The sequence below is a fragment of the Etheostoma cragini genome, chromosome 2 (assembly GCF_013103735.1).
Source record: "Etheostoma cragini isolate CJK2018 chromosome 2, CSU_Ecrag_1.0, whole genome shotgun sequence".
NCBI classification, from domain to species: domain Eukaryota; kingdom Metazoa; phylum Chordata; class Actinopteri; order Perciformes; family Percidae; genus Etheostoma; species Etheostoma cragini.
Window position 1 is genome coordinate 23,620,079 of NC_048408.1, and position 10,003 is coordinate 23,630,081.

Sequence of the window (10,003 nt, forward strand, 5' to 3'; positions counted from 1 at the left end):
AGTTTGAAATGTTAATAAAACCAGTGATTTTCTTGCTGCTGTTGAGGCACTGCTATTATTTCGAACACAACTGTATGCTGAATAAGAGTTTTTTTCAAGTGGTGAATCACTCTAAAAATCCGCAATAATTATACTAATTGTGATGGGAGTTTTATGTGCAGTGTGTGTGTGTGTGTGAGTGTGTGTGTGTGTGTGTGAACAGTAGGCTGGAGGTCAGAACACCAGGCTTTCGATTGGTTCAAATCCATATTGGCTGGGATTAGGAAGAGAAGTAAAGAGAAATTTGCGTAGCCTAACTTACTAAGTTAGAGTGCATCTAATGAAATTGTACACTTTTAAAACATTGAACTATTTAACTTATAGTCAATATTTTTAATAACCTTTTTTTACTAAGAAATATAATATGTAATGCAATGGTAGAGTTTAAAGCTAGGCAGTGTGATGAATAGGAATGTGTTGATTTCTTTAGAGAATTGGTAATGTTCTCTCCGTTATATTGCAATGATAAAGTCAGTGGTGGATGTTTATGTTTGTACCTAAAATACTCGATTTGTGGGGATGAATGATGAAACAATTATTTGATTACCGGTTATTTATTAGTCAGCCTACTGAAATTGAACAGACAAACATTTTGATCATCAATAATTCATTTGAATAACTAACAAACGGGAAATTGTGTATTATTTATTGCTTTTATTAATAACATTTTAGGGACTAAATGATTCGTAGATTAATACAACAAATAATCAATAGATTAATTGTTAATGAAAATAAAAATCAAAGGTTTTCATATTTGCACTAGATAAATACAGTTTTTATTTACTTTTGTTTGCTTCTATCATTGATATTTTTACAGTTAATAAGTAAAGGCCTGCAGTGCATTGTTGTCCAACTTACCTTGTACAAACAGAAGTGATATTACTCAACAAAGATGTAAAATAAAAGCTCCAGTGTTTACTTTGGAATCTTTAATGTCAGAAAAAGAAACTCACATAAGTATCACGATGACCTTCTTTGCACCTAAACTAGGATTTTGTAATGAATTTCTCACCCCCCGCGTCAGGTCTCCCATTTCAGTCTCCCCACCAATACAGCCCTCCTCAGGACATGAAGGTCAGCGTGGCAGATAGGAGGGGTGTTTGATCGATAAGTAACACCCTCCCCTCGGCTCACTGACAGCTCCTGTCAAGTATCCAGCAGGACACGTATCAAATAGATCAACCCTTTACCCCCTCCCCCCGACCTACTGCCTCCCGCCCCCCACTTTAAAGGAGAACTGTCACTAACTGCTACTGTCACATACCAGTCAGGTGCTTTCAACGCACTGATAGTGTGCCAAGGAATTTCACCAGGTCTGTTATCCTAACTGTAAGGGGGACAATGTGTGTGTTGGGTGGAGAGCTGTTGAAAGTTGGCCTGTATTGAATGAGGGAGAAAGAGAGAGCAAGAGTGCGTGCATTTGTGTGTGCGTGCATGTGTGTGTGTGTGTGTGTGTGCAAGCGTGCGTGTACCCTCCCGGACCCCATGTGCTGATCAAGCTACAAAAGTATGATTTTGATAGATTTTACAGTATTTTGTTTGTTTTCTGTGGACAAAAGTGGCCTGAAAGTTTTGAGTCTGTACCTCAACCTGCAAGAAATCATCATATGTGGAAAAAACCAACTAGCTGAGATAAGTTATGAGGCTGGAAACGTCCTTTTTTTCAGGGACTCCTTGTTAAAAGAAACCTGCTACTCTCTGCATTTCACCACAGGAGAGGTGCTCCTCAGTGAGTCACATCACAGATGTTGGAGGTGGAAGAGTCCTCTGTGGGAAGTCTGAGAAAAATGTGTTTGTGTGTCCTTCACCCGCCATAAGGCCCGCATTCTTGGGTGCTTAACACATTGACGACGGTGTCCTTAAACTGAGACGCAGCACTGTTGGTGTATGTGTGTCTGTGTGTCTTGGAGGGGTGGGGGGTTTAGAGGGGCGACAAGGCGATAGTGTCGCTGATTGACACGTGAAGAGCGACTAAAAAATGCTCCCCTTTGGAATGCGACAATCTTCCAGCGTCCCATGTTGCTCTGCGCTCGACAGTGAATTGTTAAAAGCATTCCTGGCAGTTGGGGTGAGGGTGGAAAGAGGGTGAAAGGAGACGGTCTGGTGCTAAAAGCAGAGTTTGTTTACCCCTAAAGAGGATGAACCGTATCCTAACAGGCCTCAAATATAGTCACACACAAAAGATAAAGATGGAGAACAAGAAAGGGATGAATTTTATGAAAACCTTGTCATCGTATTTCACAGCATCTCCCTGATGTTACTGTCATTTCAAAAAGCACAAAAATCTTCCATTGGTTCCCATTCTTTCTCTTCTAAAGCAAGTCAACCCCACATTTGGGATTTTACTGAGGACAGCGGTTCAAAAGAGCCTTGGTGGTCCCTGAGTGCCTGCAGTCCCCCCCACCCTAACCCACCCACTGAGGTGGTGGTGGTCGCGTTGTGAAGCAAGGTCCTTTTTGGAGCGGCAGGTTAAACCGACCACATGACAGTGGCAGAAGCCCCCCGCTTACAAGGTCTAATTGGTTCCACAGGTTGCAGACTACAGACGAAAGAGTGGAACAGGGGAGAAGAGGAGGGTGAGAGAGGGGGGAAAGGAGAGAGGAACAGCAGGGACTGAGAGACAGATAAATGGTAGGAGAGAAGGAGGGATAGAGGAGGGCACAGGAAGGAGGCAAACACAGAAACACAGATAGAAAATGAGATCAGATAGATGGAAAAGACAGAGGAGAAGGGGTAAGAAGGGGTAGGAAATAGGAATACGGGGAGAGGAGCAGAGGGGTCCCCCTTCCACAATGCAACTGTTGGTTTTTACTGTGACTTTTACGGCAGAATTGAAACAGAGAGATAGATAGATAGATAGATAGATAGATAGATAGATAGATAGATAGATAGATAGATAGATAGATAGATAGATAGATTCTAACATTAGCATGCTTAAATGCTCATGACACAATGCTTACATGCTGATCTTTAGCAGGTAGAATCTTTATCACGTTATCTGTGCTAGTTCAGCTTGGTTGCATGCTAACATCCGAATTAGCACCGGCGGACAGTCAGATAATAAAGGGATTTTGGTCAATTTTTGGAGAGGCAAAGTCCCTCCCGTTCCGGTGGACCCAACAAGAACTTATTTCTAAAACAAATATGTAAAGTAGTTAACAAGGAGAGACTAATCATTGTTTGAATTGTGTCGTGAATAGCACATGATGTTTGTCATTTAAAACAATGATTTTGCAAGTGAAGACAGTCCCAGTTTGTCATAGTTTTGTTGTAGCAGGCTACCACTTACAAGTTTAATGTGAAACAGCTCAGAGAACTACGTATCTGTTCTCGCACAATATACTTCATCTTGCTTACTGCTCAGTTTGCACGCTCGCTTGTCCATCTAGTTAGCTTAGCTATATTCCACAACACTTGTAACGTTATCTCGCCTGATGCATTTTATCCAGCATCTTTTTCAGCCAGCAACCAAAACAACGAGTAATACCCGTTGGTTGTTTGAGCAACTTTACATCCATAACATCTTGGTTACAATAACGGTCTGTGGTTTACAGTTGTCACTATTTGTTGTAAATCAACCTGTGATTAGGGATATGAAACCACAGTTAAATTCTGTCATTCAGTTGTACTGGAAATACAGTAGTGCACAGAAGCCCCATGGTTAACATGTATATAGCAACTGGTGTTAACTCACTCAGTGCCTGTCTATTCACATGTGGAGCACAGTGAGAGTGTATCTTTGAAATTGACAAACATTGCACGCGTAATTCATGGCTGAATTCAAACAGGATCAAAAAGGTACATACATATTTTTTTCTAAAATAAAGCACAATGATGGTCCACCGGAATAGGGAGGGACTTCACCTCTTTATAGCCTATACTTCACTTTGTTCAGTGTTCAGTAGATATATTCATACAATTCATGTGTTAATACACATCTCTTTTTGTATTTTCTCTCTTTGTTTGTTATCACTTGTCAATCTCAAAGGGGGACGCTGTTTTTTTAACTTGCTCCCCTCCACAGGGAGGTCAGAGAGAAGGGTCAGAAACAGAGCGGCCGCCCTTCAGCAGAACAATTACTTGTTGTCATTCATGGAGGCTTGAACATGGGCCTTGAAGGTAACAGTGTCTGAAAATCTATGTAGCATAATTGGACTTGGACTTATATCACATTTTTTATTCAATTTCAAATAACACATGTGGGTTTTTGTTCGCTCAGAGCGAGGTTTTGATATATGTAAAAACAAGCGGAAAATGGTTATTACAATTTCCAGAATAAACTGTTACTAATTAATTTGATTTGCAGATATTATGTTTTATTCCTAATCCAAGACATCTCATAACGTTGCGTTAATCCTTAAGGAGATTCACAGCTTGAAGAGCAAACCGTTTTTAAAGCAAAGCCCATGTCTGATCTTTTTTTGCCTATTATCTAGTGTGTAGTATGTATTACCTAATTTTCAGCCTATGTGACACTGAACAAATCAACTCAATGGCCAGAAAAGCACAGCACACAGCCTGAAAGCTGTAATGCCATTGAGAAGTAAAATCTGGAACTGTTCAGCAGATGAAGGAGTGACTTTGTGAGTCCTTAGAGTATTTATTTCTTTTTATACCCCAACGAGCTTTAGTCTGTATTATTGGTAGTTATGGAGCAGAAAATGGTATTCCCAGAAAAATCACCCTGGGTGCTGTCACACCGCAGGAAATCTTACAAGTCATTTAATCTAGTTAGGGCTCTTAAACTATTATTTTTCTTAAAAAGACCGTTGAAAAAAATCTGCCAGTGGGAGAAGTAATTTAACACACATCCAATGCAAATACACATAGAAAATACTTGAAATTTCTTGAAGAGTTCCCTTAAATTAATGCCTTCATGGTACTTCTAGAGCAATCTGCCTTGTTTTACAGTATGATATTGTTTCATATTTCAGCTAGCTCTATGAGACACCTGATACTGAGCAGGGAATAAGTGGAATTACCTGAGTTTTATATTTAACATGTTTTAGGAAAAATATGATTTCCTTGTTATGACACACGATTTTTTATTGCAGCATCTTGCATTTCTTTTATGGAACATGTCCAATTTTACATCTCAGTGACATCTGTCCTAGATTGTCTAGACCACAATAATAACAGATATAAATTCCTAAAGTGACTGGCATTCCCATTTAATGTAAAGTGATATGCTGTGTGCTTGCCAGGAGTGAGTGAACAAGATCACTGACACGATTCCTGTCGGACAATTTATTTTAAGGAGTCACTCAGTGTGAAAGTACAAAATCCTTGGTACGTGATACTGCAGCTGTAAATATGGAGTGTAGAGTATTGTCATTAAAAGCACCCATAGAGCTCCTCCCCACCTTTATCTACCAAACATCCTATCACTACAACACATCTTAACTGCTGTCCATCCTTTTCTTATATCATTTTCTTATCTTATTTTTTTTATCTCTAAAAGAGCTGGGAAATGGGCCATTTTCCGAGCATGCACACCTTCAGCCCAGATACAGTACAGCTGCAGTTACGTAATGTCATGGATATACTATCATGGTCCAGATGTATTACAAAGTATGTATGACAGATGTTAAATGGTGTATTCAAAGATGTGTTATGAATGTGTCAAATATCTAGTAAATGTAAGCCTTTACCACATCTTTTAAATTAAAAAGAACTTGAAATCTGGTTTCTCAACTATGTGTTAGAACTTTAAACAGGCCATTGGACTCTACCCTGACACATATATAGAGCCCAAACCCATCTAGTGATTCAACAATGTAATGAGAGCAACACCGCAACTAGGTTGACGAGCAAGACAGTTGGCTAACCACTGGGACTGCTAACTTTAACAGAAATCTAACAATCGTAGATTTAAACATTAGTGAGAAGGCTGGTCTGTTTTAACTCAGTAATGACTCTGACACGCAATATGGTGCTTGATAGAAAAAATAATAATTGCTGAAAGTCAGATGAGAGAACTGTTACCACTCTGTCGGCCACAGAAAATGTTTTAAATATGATAAATATAGTATAAAGCATAAAGACTGGAAACAAGGGGGAAACAGCTAGCCTGGCACCATCCGAAGGTGACAAGACCTGCCTTCCAGCAACCCGAAACCACCCATACTAACATAACATCTACATATACTGCATGTCTTATTGTTTATCTTCTTTGTTTCTGTCGCTCGGCACAGTGACAGTCCTGTGCTCGGTGGATAACCTCATATTAAACCACAACATGTTGTTTTTACAATTTTTCAAAGCTTTTTGTACAGAATTAACAAACCAGATCCAATCTGTTGATTAGTGAGCTTTAGATGTGCTGGACGGCTGATTTTAAACCATCAAACAGAGCCAGGCTACCTGCTTCCCCCTGTCTTTATGCTAAGCTAAGCTAACTGTCTGCTGGCGCCACTGTAGCTTCTTATGTAAAATACAAACACAAGAGTTGTATCAATCATCTCATCTAACTCTCAGCAAATTAAAGCAAATTAAGTCTATTTCCTAAAATGTCAAACCATTCCTTTATCCACGTCACTGCTTCTATGTGTGAAGTTTACAATTTTACATACTGTGACAGTTACTGACCTGTTTCCGCTTCGACTTTGTTGCCCCCACTGGTTAAAAGCAAACTATTCTGCAGGCAGCAAGCACGTGTCCAGAGTGATTCATCTAATTTATGTTAGGATGCTTTGCTCCGTTGAACAGGAAATGTGTGCACAGTCATCACATGGCTCAGTGTCACGGGTTGAAACATTTTATAAATAAAAAGTTGATTCCCGAGAGGAAAAACTTAATAAATCAACAAAAAGGGATATTCTAAATCATATGTTTCAAGATAATCTTTATAGTTTGTGGAAATCATTTGACAATGTACATTGCATTCTCTTACATGTGTAGGGTTTTAGGGGTTAAGCCTCAGCTGGTTGGAGGAGATAGGGGCTAAGAGCAGCCCATGAATCCTGCAGTCTCTGCAGGCACAGCATGGTAAAATAATTAAGCTTGTCTTTGAAGGGGACTAAACAAACAAAACAGCACTCAACACCAGCCCCGTCCACTCTCCACCACCCCCCTGCCTCAAAGTGGACTTTCCTTCTCTGCTTTCTCACTCTGTTACCTGCCGCACTTAGCCCCTCGTGTTAACCAGCCATTTGACATTTTGGAAAAAACACTAATTTGCTTTCTTTGAGTTAGATGAGAAAATTGATGCCACTCTCATATATGTGTGCTTAATACATAGCTACAGCCAGCAACCAATTGGTTAGCATAGCCTAAAGAATGGAAATAGTGCAAAACAGCCAGCTTGGTTGAAAGCTTGGTTGAAGCTTGGTTGAAATAAGAAAGTGAAAAGTCTCACTTACTCAGTTTTTTACAGATTAAAGCAAACATTTTGTGCATGTTAAGCATGGCTCACACATGATATTATTTGGAATAAATGTCCATCAGTGACGTGACCACAAAAACCACACATGGCCCTTGTTAGCCAGGAGGTTAAAATCACAAAGGAAACTCAATTGCCCCAAATTGAGCATCTGTGTACTTGACTACTTTTATTCCCACACACGCTTTCTGGCCAAACATACAATACACATCCTAAAACTTGAGATTGCCATAAGTGCACACTTATGGCAATCTAGAGCAATCATAAAGCTAAGTCACTACATTGACACATCCCAGCATGACGCTGTCCAAAACAAACAAATCGACTAATAGAGATAGCGCAAAGTGTGGCTGGTAGAGTATGCACAGAGTGGCAATAGGCTTGGAAAGCCTAAAATTGAGCAGTTATAAAAGTGAGAACCTATTTGAGCAGTACCCATGAGGATGGTGTGGATTGTCACCAATTGCTCATTTTTTTATTATGTCCCACCATTTGGAGGAGTGTGAGGAATTTTAAAACCAGGACGGTGATCTCACCACAGAGTGGACTGATGGTGATGATGCATGAGGGACATTACGTTCACCTCCAAAACTCCAGTTCCTCTTTCTTATTTTTCAGAAGCTGAGGTTGAAATACATTATGCTAGAGATGAGAAATTTGTCTTTGTGTTAGTCTTTGTTTCATGCTGGCTTTAATGAGCAAAGCCCAAAGCCGGCGTCACTATTTTGTCAGTGCTGCTGCACAAATATAATTGTATTATACTGAGAAATGGATACTGAGTAAATGGATTAATACAAAAATAAGACAATTAATACAATGTATATTACAGATATGCATTTGAATGTCAATTATTAAAAGAAATCCATATCTACAGGTCAGCTCAATGTTTTAGAGTACACCACAAATTTAGCATTGCACTACTATGACAGTGTTGGATGATGAATAGAAAAAGTGTAAAAATTCGCACTCCTCTTTCTTGTCAAATTCTAACATTGTCGCGTTATGCTAGTAGCGGCTGGCCTTATGTTGCTAACCTCAAGCAGAAATGAGGAACGGGCTATGTAGGCCTGGTAACTTGTTTCTAACTCCACACCCCCAGACTTCTTTTAGTTTTCATCCCCAGTGTCACTTGAAACAGTTAATTAGTCTTTGTGCAGCTATATAACTCAATAGTTAAGAAACAATCGCATAAAACAACAAACCAAGCGTTTAATAGTTGGCCACTTTGTTGAGTCTCACCGCTCTCAGCCACCAAATAAAAAACAGTATGTAGTACATGGTCAAACAAGTAGGGGGCAATGCAGTTAACTATTACCTGGTGGAAAAAGTCAAGCACCTTGCTATTAGCCAGGAAGCTAAAAGGCCATTTTTCCCAAGATTTTTTATGGAGATCAAATGTATTTTCAGACAGACAGAGGCAGAGCCCGTGCGATTGTATACAAAGTCAATGGAAAGACATTAGTGAGCACGATGAGATGGAAATTTTCCCGGGGCAGCATAGACTGAGACAAAGATGTTTCAGCATGAATTTACAGGTAAGAGAGGAAAAGGGAAATAGGATGGAGGAAAGAGGCTGGAGGAAAATGACAAAAAGACCTGGAGTTCCTCGTGAGATCAATAAGAGGCTTTCTGTGAATATCCACTAGGGGGCAGTCCATAGGTCACACACTGCTTCACCAAACCTTGTTTGTTTAAACCCGTGCATGACATGATTTACAAGTCTTATACGCAGTATAATAAACAAGAATTAATGAGTCCTTATATGGATAACATTTAGGACATGAAGTTAATGACCTTGTAAGCACCTAAAGCAGCTTAAACTAAACTTCAGCTATGAAACTAATAAATTGGGTTCTTGCATTGTTTGTAATGCGAACATAACTGTGTTTAAAAGTAAACAAACACAAGCGGCCTATTCATTTACCCGTCATATTGCATTACTTACACATACACATACAGCAGGGGACCAAATTAAATGTATGTACTCTGTTTAGTTGTAAAAGCCTGATATACTAACACAAAACAAAAAACACTGAAACAAACTGACAATGGTGAATACAGGTCCCAAAGCAGCAAGTTTGCAAGATGTATTGTTTTTAATTGTTCAATGAGTTATAATTAAAATGTTTTACCATTATATTTGAAGGGAAAATTCCCTTTCTTGTACTGTATGTCTTCTGAGTTAAAGCTATATAGATGTACTGTATGTTGTGTATTATACTGTACTGATGGAGTATGACGCTGATTAATATCTCACACTCCTTGAAATTGTACTACTACATCTGTGAAGTGTCCAATTTGTAGATGGAAATCTTGCAGAGCCACAGTCATTTCAAACCTATTAGGCTGACATGAAACAGAAAATAATTCATCACGAAATAAATAAATAAATACAAAGGCAAAAGACCTACACAATTTTTTCTTCATTTTTGTTATGTTATTCTGAGACTGTAAATTTTAATTTCATGAATTCAATTTCTCACAGTTGAGTTTGGCCCTGCTCCTGGCCTTCTTTCAGTCCAGGGTTGACCTGACGCTCGAGATTTCTTCCTGCATGTCAATTTGTTTTCAGGCAATTTGGCG